The sequence below is a fragment of the Pinus tabuliformis genome, chromosome 7, assembly GCF_031772625.1.
Source record: "Pinus tabuliformis cultivar Carrire ecotype Pingquan chromosome 7, CPIR1, whole genome shotgun sequence".
NCBI classification, from domain to species: domain Eukaryota; kingdom Viridiplantae; phylum Streptophyta; class Pinopsida; order Pinales; family Pinaceae; genus Pinus; species Pinus tabuliformis.
In genome coordinates this window covers 737,504,219-737,517,915 of record NC_142293.1, presented here as the reverse complement: position 1 = coordinate 737,517,915, position 13,697 = coordinate 737,504,219, and the positions used below count along the sequence as shown (strand labels likewise).

The 13,697-nt window shown below is 37.1% G+C and overlaps 1 protein-coding gene across 1 annotated transcript in view; it reads left to right on the top strand.

Moving 5' to 3' along the window:
* LOC149249636 (transcription termination factor MTERF2, chloroplastic-like) overlaps window positions 1-13,697 on the top strand; it is a 257,192-nt gene that overhangs the window by 203,031 nt on the left and 40,464 nt on the right. The window lies entirely within an intron of this gene.

The following is a 13,697-nucleotide window of genomic DNA, read 5'->3' as shown; positions in this document are numbered from 1 at the left end:
CATGCACCTTGTGCATTTGCTAGGCATTTGGAGACAAACAGGTCAGTCAAAAAGGTCAAAAACCACCAAAAAACCACCTTTTTGCCTCATTTCTGGCTTGGGCGTTGCGCGTTTACCAATCTTGGGAGATTGAGTTTTTGACAAGGCAAATGAGCTCCAATTTGAAAACTGAAGACATGTCTAGAAAGTAGACTTGAAGGGCTTTCCAACAAGCCATCTTGGAGCAAATTTGGACACCGGGAAGGCACCCAAAAGTAGTCTTGAACTTGGAGGGCACGTTTGACAAAGAAAGGGCACGTTTGACAGTGTTCTCCAATTTTCTGAGTTTCTCTCCTGTTTTGATTTTCACCTTGGCAAATGATGATTTTACCTATGTAAATGATCAAATTGGATGTAATTATCATGTTTTTACTATTACCTAGGGTAAATGCATTAGGTAAATCAAGCAGATGAGGTGTAATGAATCAGTTCACTTAAGATAGGAATGAGTCACTTGGACCATCCTACAATTTAGCTATCAGTTCAGATTTTTGTGTAATATCTTCCTCACCTCATGGATTTGACCCCTGAGGATGAGGGGAAGTGGTTTTCATGTCTATTTAGTCCCTTTCTTCACCATAGACAAAGGTTGGACTCAGTTGGATGTTGGGCTATTGATCAGAGACACTCGTATAATCAGTGTTTGGCAGAATTTAGTGAATGAGTTGCAACTATTTTGGTGGAATACCTGTGGTATGGAATTTTGACGTAGTTTCTTTTTATGTTTCATATGTTTAAATGTTTTGTTCTCCCATGTTTCAGTTCACTTCTATGATATGTTGATTTTCAAGTTGATGAGCATAATACATCTTACATACTCTGTTTTGGGGAAAACTTCATAGTTTGTCCATTTTATTCAGTTTAGAAAGAATACATGCTTGTCTTGCTCTTTCTAGCACCTCATCGGTCTTATCCATCTCACTTCATAACCTTAAAGTGTTTGAGTGCCTACCTACCTTGCTCCATCAGATGTCTGCAATCATACCCTCATTTGCCCTGACCTAGTCTTTTTGACCTAATCCTCTTCCAACAACCCCAATCAAATCAAATCAAAACCTTGAGCTACTATATCTAGCCTAAAACCCTAATCCATCCAGCCCTCTTGGCTGTGATCCTTTGGAGAGAGCCCTCTCCGGCTTGGTAGGGCTAGCTACCAAGTCAAAAGGTTGGTCTGTGGTTACCTTAGCTGGACTCTTCCTCAGCCTTGGAGATCCGGAGGAGTGATAACACTTGTGATAAGCATGATAACCCTCATGATAAAAGTGTAACAATAAAATTGATATTTTGGATCTTCTTATTGACATTGATTAGGTTTTGATAAGCCTAGTAATTTTGTCAATATGGTAAAATTAGATGTCCTGACTTGATGGTTGAATAATGTGATTATGTAATGCCCCTAATAATAATAATAATAAATAAATAAATAAAATACTAAATAATAAACTAGAGTTCTAAATAACTATATATAAAAGTAAACTATAAAAATAGTAAGAATAAGTAAAGTTAACAAAAAGTAAAAAGGAATAAAATAAGAAAGAGTTAAATTAAGAGAAATATTAAATTAAGTAAAACTTAAAATAAAGAAATAAAAGTTGCATGTTGACACATAGAATGTGTGCATGCAAACCCCTTTCCATTTTTTGGTTTATTTAATGGACGATGAGGAGGATGAGATTCATCCATTTTCTTGGGAGAAAAGTGCTGTGAGACAAAGAATGTCCTAGTAGTAGTACGTTGATTGAGGACTCAGAGGTGGCCAGCTATAAAAAGATTATGTGCAGCTATAGAAAGATTATGTGCAGCGGAGCCTACGGTTGGGTGGAGAGTCGTCCCCACTTTGTTGCAGTTAGCGGGATTCAAATAGTGTTCACCTTCGAAATCACCAATAAGGAATATCATCGCTACAAGTAAGTTGTCTCTGCTCATATTTCTCGAAATTCTATGCTTATTAGTTGAATAGATGTGTGTTGATTATAAATTGTATAATTGATCTAATTAGTTGTATATTTAAATTGTGGCTTGTTACATATGGTATTAGAGCAGGTTTCCACTTTGTGTGACCTCTGGCTAAAATTTCAAGAAAAAAAAATACATAATTAGATTTATTCATAATTTTTTTTGTGAAGTTAAGATCAATCCAATTTCAAGCTTTGGAAATTGCCCTTCCATAACAATAACATTACTAGTTATGTTATTTGTAATCTTCTTTTCATAACTAGAAAAAATGAAAAAAACATTTAATTTTAAAGAAAAAATTATGTACTTAATCATATTTTGATAAGGAGATACAATAAATTTCTTTTTATAAAAGATACTCATAGTTGGAAAAGATGTGGCAATCTCCATGTAACAACAATACGTCAATTATTTTTTCTCAAAATAATAATAAATTAAAAATGCTTAATAATAAAATAAATTAAACAGTGGTTTATTTAAAAAAAATTACTAACAAAATTACTTTGTATTACATCATATTTCAAAATATCAACGGAAATGAGTTCTAAATTCCTGTTACTACTTATGAAATTTAAAAAGTGTCTTTTATATTATTTTCTGTGACTGAGAAAATAATCTTAAACTGAAGTTAAATTCTAATTTCAAATCTCGTACAATACGCTGACAACAATGCTCAAACATTAAGTGAATAATACCATAGAAATCATTCAATGTACAAGTCAACTTAGGTCATCGTAGCAATTTGAGGTTTTCCATGGCTAGAACACGAAAATTGTGGACCCCGATATAACTCTTACAAATAATAATAAAGAACAACCAAACCCACCCACGATGAAGCAAGACTTGGATCGGATCACAACTGAGTGAATGGAAATTTTTAAAAAGAGGACAAAATTGAAATTGTTAAAAATAGGTGAAAATTGCAGGTAAGCGAGTCTCCGAAAGGGTGATTCTATAAAAAGAAGTAGGAATCCTACGTGAGTGGAGCATAAATTTCATGGGAGAAATTCTTTTAACTGTCTTTTTAAATTCATTGGTAAAAACACCATGCAAAGTAATTATGTGGTGACTTTGAAACTATAAGTATAATGAGGAAGGTAGAAAACATGTTCATACAGTGTAAAATGTTATAATTTAAGGTATAAAGTTGTTGTAAATTTAGTAAAATATCACATACCTTTTTAGGATCTGTCAATTATTCGTTAAGTAAAAACTTATCGATTATCTGTAGTCTGTTTAAAAAGTAATCTCCTCTAACCTTCTGTCGTGGAAATTGAACAAGAACAATGCATGCGAGATATATTCTTACGAATTATTTGTACAAGATCTAAATAAAGAAAAAGCAGCCATAAAGTTTTCCAAGAATATATTTGTGTATATTGCACCCACCTTATAGTCAAAGGGAATTAGCATGTAAAAAATGAAGTCTCTTTATTGAAGTCAATTTAGAGAAATTGCAATAGGATTAAGGAATGATCTATTTTATTTAAAGGTGGATGTGTTTGTTAATGACAATTAAAATCTTTAGATGGTTATTGACACTTTGTTTTAAGGACATTTTTAATGATATCTCATTAAAAGTTACCAACAATTATCAATTAATATTTAGTGTTATGTATATTTTATATTTATATGTAAAGATATAAATTTAAAAATATATCCATTGCACTAAGTATAAAAAAATAAAATTCTAATTAAATTTTGAATAAGTATTTGTTTATATCATAAATATCTTTCTTGAAATTATGATTTGCCTATCATGTCTCATATGATTGGATTTCTTTGAATCAATTTCAAAACGGTTAATAGTGCATTAATTTTATTAAACTCCATAAATGCATTTCCACCTTTGTACCCACTTCCATTCAATAGTTTAGGTTGAGTTAGGTTAACACTTAAATTGAGTGTAAATATTAGAGGGTTTCTTTACTGGGTAAAAATGACCATAAGTAAAGATATTTTTATTAGTAGTCATAAAATACTATTTTTTATTGTAAAGGTGAATTGCAATAGAATAACTACATTAAGTATTTAATCAATGAACATCCAATGTAATCCAAAGGTATTATAGCTCACTAAAAATGTTGAAAGGAAAATAAAAATTGAGATGAACATCCAATGTAATCCAAAGGTATTATAGTTCACTAAAAATGTTGAAAGAAAAATAAAAGTTGAGGTAGATATGAGAGTGTATCTTATCTAAAATTGCTAAAGCAATACCTTTTATGTACTCTTAACTTACATCAATGTAAGTGAAAAATGAATGTCATAATTAAACAAGCAACTTAGCAGTGTTGATGAGATTTAAAAATGACATCTAGCAATAATGATGCAATTTAAAAATGAAAATATAGTTTTGATATGAATGATGGATATTGATATGTAATGGTATAAGATGGATGTTGAATAATCTTATTTCATCATTGGCATTCATTGTTTGTACAAGAAAATGAAATTGATTTTTCTGATGAATCATGATAAGAGTGTTATAGTATTGCTCTAAATTGATATGTATTGAGATGATTTTCATACATATGATGTTATGATATGAGGGTATATTGACATGTGGTTTCATTTATTATGTGAAGACATGATACGTCTTTGATACATATATGTTGGTGTTATAACATATGATAGTATTCATGATGTTAAGTGTGTGGTTATTGCATGCACATGTTATGACATGCATTAGCATGCAGTTTTTACTATTCAGAATATTGTGATAACAATGGTGTTATGTTCTCATGATTGCATGTGGATTATTTTCTATGATACTATGATTATCACTAACGCATTGGTTGCATGTTGAGATGTGGTCTGACAGGAACTCCACAAATGCGCTGAGAGGGCCAGCTTATTTGATGATCTCGTGGGAGCCCATACTGCGAGGGAGAATATGTAACAACATATGGGTTGGGGAATTACTCAATGAACACTACATATGCTAGTGGTTCCTTTGTCTTGTATAACTCTGGAAGGGCTATGGGACCATCTTGAGGAGGCCAAGTGTTTGATATTGGATTGGGATGCCGAAGTCTAGTGGGGGTGTAAGGAATTTGATGCTTGGGGTTGTGCACCTTAGTGAGTGTGGAGGGAGTGGGCCAGCCTTTTGAGATGCCTGGAGTACTACTGCATGGAGTATTGAGCTGGGTGTCTGCCTTGGGGCATATGAGGTTTGAGTCGGGCGTGAGCCTTAGGGCCAACCTTGGGCTATGGTATAGACTGATGAGGCTTTATGCCTGGTTCCAAAAGTTGGGAAAAATGATAGAGATTCCTTGGGATTTCCCTGGTGATGTGAAAACTTTTGATGCTTGTTGGTTATACTAGTTCAACAGAGGGTGTAGGACAAACGTGAAGTAATAAATAACTAAATAAAATAAAATGTTAAATGATTCAACTTAACTTCGGGACGAAGTTCCTTAAAGAGGGGGAGTATGTAATGCCCCTAATAATAATAAAAATAATAAACTGCAGTTCTAAATAACTATATATAAAAGTAAACTATAAAAATAGTAAGAATAAGTAAAGTTAACAAAAAGTAAAAAGAAATAAAATAAGAAAGAGTTAAATTAAGAGAAATATTAAATTAAATAAAAGTAAAACTTAAAATAAAGAAATAAAAGTTGCATGTTGATAGATGGAATGTGTGCATACAAACCCTTTTCCATTTTTTGGTCTATTTAATGAACGATGAGGAGGATGAGATTTATCCATTCGTTCATCTATTCTCTAGGGAGAAAAGTGTCGTGAGACAAAGGATTTCTTGGTAGTAGTATGTTGATTGAGGGCTCGAGGGTGGCCAACTGTAGAAAGATTATGTGCAGCTGAGGCTGTTACCTCTCAAACTCCCAGGGGGTCCTAGAGAGGCACTTGCTAGGTTAAGAGCAACAATGAAGCTAAAACCCACTGTCACCACAACTAAAGCTTCCTGTTCTTTACGAACTTTCAATGATGGGAGGAAACCCGATATATAGAGAATCACTTATGAAGGATAGATCAACTAAAATGGGTGTGAAGTTATCTCGGGGACCCTTCCCTGGGGGAGGTTCAAGAATGGGACTTGCTTGCTTTTTAAGCAAGGTACAAGGCTTTCTAGGAGAATGAGATGAGGATTTAAGGGCTAGGTTTGAGGAGTGTGAATTGTAAAGGAGCTTCCAAAACCCTAAAATCCTTGTTGAACTTGGTTTCCCAAGTGGTTTTTGAAGAGTTGACTTTTCAAAGGTATGAGACCACATGGGACCAAGTGGACCCAAGTTAGGTCAAGAGGAAGGAGTTTAGCAACCAATGATAGACTTGACCTAAACAAGGAGGAGAAAGGGATCAAAGAATTGATTTTCAGTTGAAGGTGCAAAATGATCCCTATGAGGAGCTAGCTTAGGGAAACTTAGGGCAAAAACCAATCTCGAGGCTAGGGCTTGGGATATCTCACAACTCCACCGTCGGAATTTCCTCAAATTTGGAGGAGGCCTAGGAGAGACACCAGTGCAGTTGAGGCCAAGAGATCAAAGTTTTTCTATGGGTGGTTTGTTGGGAAAATGATGCCCTAGGAACCCTAATGTGGCTAGACCTAGAATAAAGAAGGAGAGGTGAAGAAAAATGTTTCTTTAAGTGATCACCTTATGGTAGACTAGTGCCTAATCCTTAGAAGAATATGAAGATAAACTTCTTTTCTAGGTCAAGGAGGCTCTAAGATCAACTTTGCTTGTCATTAAGGCAAAGGAGAGTGACCTTAAAAGCTTTTATACTTCATTTTGCAAGGTGAAGTGGCTTATCAAGATAAATTCAACCATATAATTATCCCTAGGAGAATTTGTTCAACATACATGGCCCATACATAGAGATATGCTATATAGAAACATAATTCCACAATTTCGTAGTAAATGCATGCAACAACTAGCCCTAGTATAGCGAAAATCTCATTATCAATGTATGTGACAAAGTAAAAGAATAAATAACATTAAATTTGTACTTACATGTAAGAGAATATATCCAACCACCAATAAACTTGCCAATCAAGAAGCTCCAAGATAAGAAAAGACAATCCATACATCAAAATTCATCCATGCTCCAAAATTTTGTCCACCAAGAAGGAATAGCGAAAATATCAAGAGAGATACAAGTCCAAACCAAGTGATGATGAGAAATGAACTCATCATTTGTATTTATACACCTCTAAGGAGTTCGATTTAGCTATTTGAGCCTACATTAGCCCCTAAAATAGAAATAATGTGCAAATAACTAACTTTTGGTGACAAGCCCACCAAACTAGCTCATAAACAAAATAACAAGCCTCTCAAGAGGTCAAGTGATCAATAATACATATCGTTGGGCTCTCTAAGAAGCCTGATGAAGTCCATAAGTGCCATAATGATGAATAGGACTTCCAAAAGTAATGGACAAGGGGTTGGCCCCTTGTTCTCCACATAATAAACCTGTGGTGCTCCCAATGGCTATGAGGGCACACAAGTGACCTCATGGGTCTCCAAGTAAGTCGAAGATGCCTGTAGATCATCTATAAGGGCTCAGATGATGGTGTAAGTGATGCCACATCAACATACAAGTCCTGGGTCATCTACCAAGTGCATGGTACAACTGTGGGGCTGTCTGGGCAAAGGTGAACCGGTGCATCTTCCTCGTCCAATAGGTGAATCTCGAGCAATCTTTGAACATCTCTGGGGATCCATGGAGTGCTGTCTATTGTTGTGGAGACCCATGGCTCTCAACGCACACCCTACATGTGCCAATGTAGCTCTCTAGAGGGTTAGGAGCCCGTATAGAGAGACAAAACCCAAGATGGAGATCACCTGCAATACTGCATAAGATTCAATGCGTCCCCTATCCTTCCAGTACAACAAGTCATCAAGGAAATTGAGTAAAGGAGCTTACAAACCATGGACAACAGGTGGGGACTTCATAATGGCATGCCTTTCCATAATGGGCTTTGGCATGTGCTATTGTCTCCAAGCTCCAAGTGGGGTCAACCAAGTACCCTATTAGGTGGTTTCTACTTCTAAAGGGGATAGTATGTCTAAGGTACATCCTTTAAAAGGGTGGTGGCAAGTAATGGAGAGATGAATCGAGTAGGGAATGAAAGGGGCAACCCTGAGTCACATGCTGGGGTACAAGGGTAGCCAATACAAGGGAAGCCCACACTTGGGTATATAATGTATATGAGGGAGCAATTGTGGTACATGAGGTGCCCCGACCTTGATTTTTCCACCCTTCTTTATATGCCTTTTGCCTTTTATGATTTTTCTTGGATTTACTGTTCGGGGCTCAAGGCGTAAGAGCATGATGTGTGAGATATAGCAGTGGATACCCCCTTTAAGGTAGGGTGGTTCATTGCCCACCAGGGGTTGGGGCAATCATGGGTTCTTAAATAATAAAGGAGGCTCATCTAGGGCCTATGGGAACCGGGTGATGGCCATGATGATGGGGTAGAGCTCATGCATTGGTTTTGCCCACGTGCTAAATGTGTTTGTCCCAACCATCTTTTGCATTCTGTGGTACATTTTCCCTTTGGATGTGGCCAATTATGCTTTTACTTTTCTTTTTAGCTGCATTAACCTCCAGGGCATCATTCCAGGCCCGACCTAAGGTGTGAGCAAGGGGAAGGGGAAGGCTAACCCTATGTGGACCCAGGTGGGAGAAATGATGAATGGGGTTATAATGAGTGGAAGAGGAGTAATATATATGGATGAGGGAGCGGGACCACACAACCAAATCGGGGTTTCCCATGTAGTACCATCCCTAAAGCCCAAGGGTCAGTAAAAGAGATCCCACGGGACTAGGTTCCAAGGTTAACATCCAAAAGAGGTCTAGGGGACAAGAGCACAAACCTAGCCCACTCTTTCTGCCAAATCCCGCCATTAATCCATGCCCAGAAGTGTCCATGATAAGCAAACTACAATACTCAATTATCAAATGACAAGACATATCTTTAGGTTCGGGAGTCCCACCTTCAAACATATGATCATGATAGATGGGTGAGGGACCACATGGCTGGCTCAGGTGGCGAAGAAATGGCACAACGAGCTAATTGGTGGCTGCAAGGGGCTGCTAGCTGCCGACTGAGGACCATCTTGGAGAAATTTTTTTTCCTAGGGATATCACCCACAAAATGTTGGGTAACATTTGGCTCCAACTGGGACTCGATCTCTCAGAAAAGTGGACAAATCTACTCGAACGGGAGGTCACGAGAACTCCAACAATCTCTTGGTTACCGTAGACCTGTTACCTGCACATATAACAGATGAAAAACACGGGGCAACATGCTTTCACGATGTCTCATGATCGCACATGCTTAGATTAGACTCATAAAATCGACTCATAGAAGTAATTCTTCAAATGCAGTTTTTAAATATAAATGCAGCTAATCTATCATGAGAAATATCATATGACATTAGTTCTAATGCAAAATCGGCATGCAATGCATCCTACCCTAACATGCATATAGTAGTGTTAATACTAAGTGTAATCATAAAGCCAATGTAACGAACATATCTTCATATCAATATACATATGTCTGCTAGTATGATTACTCATGCAACCAATCTCAAAGCGAATGCGGATATAATTACATGGAGGATGAAGCTGTCGGTAGGTGGGAAAATATGATCTCCATTCGAGGAAAAAGGAAGCCCCGGGAGAAGGAAAATAAGCCAATCTAGAAGTGTCAGGCTTTCCCTCCAAGTACACGATGGTGGAATGAAAGATCACTATCAAGAACTCTCTATCACAATCATTGTTTGTAATATAATGCTTTGCAGATGCCACAAGGTCGTGATGAGGGGGGGAACAATGGGTGAGGTAAGGGAGCAGTGTAACAAGTAGGTTGCCTATGGTGGTAGCCACATTGGAGAGGGGAGGTTATGGAGCGATCATAATTGTGAGGATGTGTCAGGGGAGATAAAGAATAGTCAGTGAGGGGCTCTCCCTTGACACTATACTCATAAGGGGTAAAGGGCTCAGGCTCACCCGGTATTATATGGCAAGGGGTGGGGGAATCACTTGAGGAAGACTCAAAGTGATAAACAAGAGGAAAAGGGGAGGGTGAACTTTCAACGGGATCCTAAAAATATAACTCTAGAGGCTCAAGTGATTTGAATATACTCTCAGAATCATAAGGAAGGTAGGTAGGAGCCTTATTGCATTCCTCATTATAAGCATCAGAGGTCGGGTTTCCCTTAAAAGGAGAATCGATTATTTTCAACTGTCTTTCTTCATGTAAGGGAAAATAATAATTCTTCTTCCTAGGGGTATCGATGGATATGTCATTGCAAGTAATCCCTGGGAGAAAGGGAAAACTACTCTCAGCCTCATCCTCTTTGCCAGTATCATAAATGAGAGCATAATCAAATTCAGACCCAACAATTTCCCATTTCTCCTCTTTAATTTGGAAAGAGTCTCCAATGTCATCTTTCAAGGAGCTCATGAGATCACCTTGCTCAAGGTTCTCAAAAGGAGAGTCATCAGAAGTGATATCCTTAAGAAAGGTAAGGTCAACCTCGACTTTGCTTTCTATAGCCTCATCATCCCCAATACACATGCTCTCAAAATCTTTGGTCATGTGGATCCGACGAAGACTCATCTTCTTTCTCATCACCTAGATTACCAAAGCTATCACCAACCTCCTCTTTCGGGGCTTTGTCACATGTAACGGGAGAAGGGTTCTCTTTAGACATTAAAGGGGAACTTCACTATGGAACTTCACTTAGAGTAGAGCTGTAAACTTCATTGGGAAAGATCCTTTCCAGAGGTACTTATTGTATCATTCTTCCTAAAGGAAACACCAACAAATATCATTTACATTCAATGTTATCACTTCTTCTATATTAGTTACAACACTTCAAAAGATCCAAACCTATTGGAAACGAAATTATTGAAGATAAGACAAAGTTCAGAACAATTACTACATTAGGATTAGAGGTTGCTAGTAGGTTTATCATTGATACCTAAGACATTGAAGTTAGAGAATCTTTGGCATTCAAGATTTCAGGATCATCATAGAGCACCCTCAGGTCTGTTCCTTTACTCCAGAAGATTTACACCTCTTCATTGGTTGACAGGCACCTTATGGGTATGCATCTGACCTTTCCAGCACTGGCTAGTGCCAGTGAGGAGTATGGCTACAAGGATCACTGTGTTCTTTAACTCCTTAAGGCAGTATTTTTGTAGCATATGTGCCTGCAACACACCTCTTCACACAACACCAATGATTTGTGAGAACTTATGGCTATAGGTGTTGAAGAATAGCTTTTGTAAGAAGAGGTCACACCAGACTTAGATCTGTCTTGAGTATGATCAAAACAACATATGCACAACCATGATGCCCTGTAACAAAATTTAAATAAAATGCTCAGAAGTGCCTTGCAGATTGACCTCAAATTGGGCAAGTTCATTCATGCTGGACTTAAACCACCTCCAGGCTACAGGCTTCGATTAGATTATAGATTTTGTTGCAGATTCATGTATAGATACACAATGATCCTCCTTTCACTATGACAATCCACTCATTCTCAGATTATACTTTTATGCTACTATCCAAAACTGAAGAGCGAGATGATGAGCCTCAACTGATGATTCATCGCCTTAGGTCTCCTTTTCGCATAGGAGACTTGACTCCTTTGTCTTTTGAATTAAGTTCCTTATGAAAAGTAATAGGAGAACTATGTTTCTTCTTTTCTAGCTTCTATTTGTATGGTGAAGATTTTGAAGAGAAGTTTGGAAGATCAACAAAGAGATACAAATGTCAACATACTACCCATGGCCATGACTTGTTCACAACTTTGATTGTGAACAAGTCTCATCATCAGAATTTCCATACGATACTATCGTCAATAATTTTCCAAAATATCATAACTGCCTCGGACTGCAAGGATGCCATTCCAATACTTCTTCTAATGCTGAATGTATGTATGTATATATGATGATGCCAATATTGATCTGCCTGCCAATAGTGCTCTTTATCGTAGAGGGACAAGAAGCCACACATATTGCAAAAGTCATGTCAATATATATATATATATATATATAATGTCTTCTTATAACTAGAGTATCTAATGCATACGATGCGGATCAACTTACACGACTTGAGATGATATCCATACCATACATACAGATTTGAAACCATACTCTAATTGCCATGTCTTATATAAATACGGTTCAGCCATACCAAAACGTTGTTTGACATTTTCATAGACATACTTTCATATCTCTGTGCCAATGTGCTGAGGACTTGAAGTTACAAAGAGATGCAATAGGTGTAGAACCATACAATATGCTAAATAATGATAGGATTGTTGAAGAATCTAGGGCAGTTAGAGTTGATTAGATTCTTCTTAGCATGATAACTATTTGTGAGGTGTTTTCAATTTTTCTTCTTATATCAATCTTCACTTATTATTATTAGTGTGTGTCTTCTTTAGTTCATCAAATAGCTACAAAACAAAGAGACAAGAACACAAGATGTTGGCATCTTGCCAGGGCCAAAACCTCTCCCTCTTGGAGAGGAAAACCCACACAAAATTCTTCTTATAGAGATTCCAATTGACGAATACCAAGACCATGACCCTTGACTTACTGAGCCACTCCAAGACCAAGACACCAATCCTCTTCTTCATTACAACTAAGATCAACATTGTCACTACGCCACTGAGATCTTCATTACTTGATACAATGTCTTCATTGAGATCATGATTATCATTGTCCAGAATACATACCGAGACAGAGTGTAATGTGATCTTGATTGAGACTATGACTGTGCACTTGCATCGAGATATAGCTGCTTTGACAATGATTGTGCACTCCTTGCACCGGGATACTGTAGTGCTGCTTCAATATTGTACTGTACCCCGAGACAGTGATCACCCGAGAAACATATAACCACTGTACTCATTTGAGATTCTAAGCCACTGTGTCATCCGAGAAACTACAGGTATCTTTCTCCATCGAAAACCTGAATGACTGTGTCTCCATCCGAAATTTCTGTGTTACTTTACTTGTTTGAGATTTCAGAGAAGAATGCGAGGATGTCACTGTGTTTATCACCGAGATTTCAGAGTATGCTGAGGTTTTGTTCTCTTCCGCAGTTACAGAGACTTGTCCGAAAATCTTAGCTTCTGTGGTGACCCCAATGGGGTATTTATAGTTGTTATGTCTCTGTAAATAAGCTGACATGTCACCTTGAATTGTTGTGTTTCCACATGTGAGATGACGTGTCATATAAATATATTTTGAAGCCGACATGACTGCCTTCTTCATTGTTTAGCTTGCAGACTTTTTCTTGTGCTTGTCTTGGAGGGCCTTTTAAACTAGTATATATATTTACACATATGCTCAAGAAGAGCTCTTTATATGTCTTTGACTCTTTAACTTTCCTAGACCTATGGAATGAGCAAGAAACTCATTCTTATAATTTACAAAAATAATATTTCTTTTTCTTGACAAGTAAAAAGATCAAAATTACATTTGTAAATATCGAACTTAGTTACACTTTCTTCAACCAACATTACATCTATAATGTAAGCTATAAGACTCTGCCAAATGTGTAAAGTTATATACAAAGAGATCGAGTCAACTGCATTATGTCATATACAAAAGGGACTGTGCTATATGAGATTAGGTGATACCATTTACAGAGGGACCGCGCCAACTGTGTGATGCCATATAAAACATGGTTACTGTTGTGAGATAGAGATGAG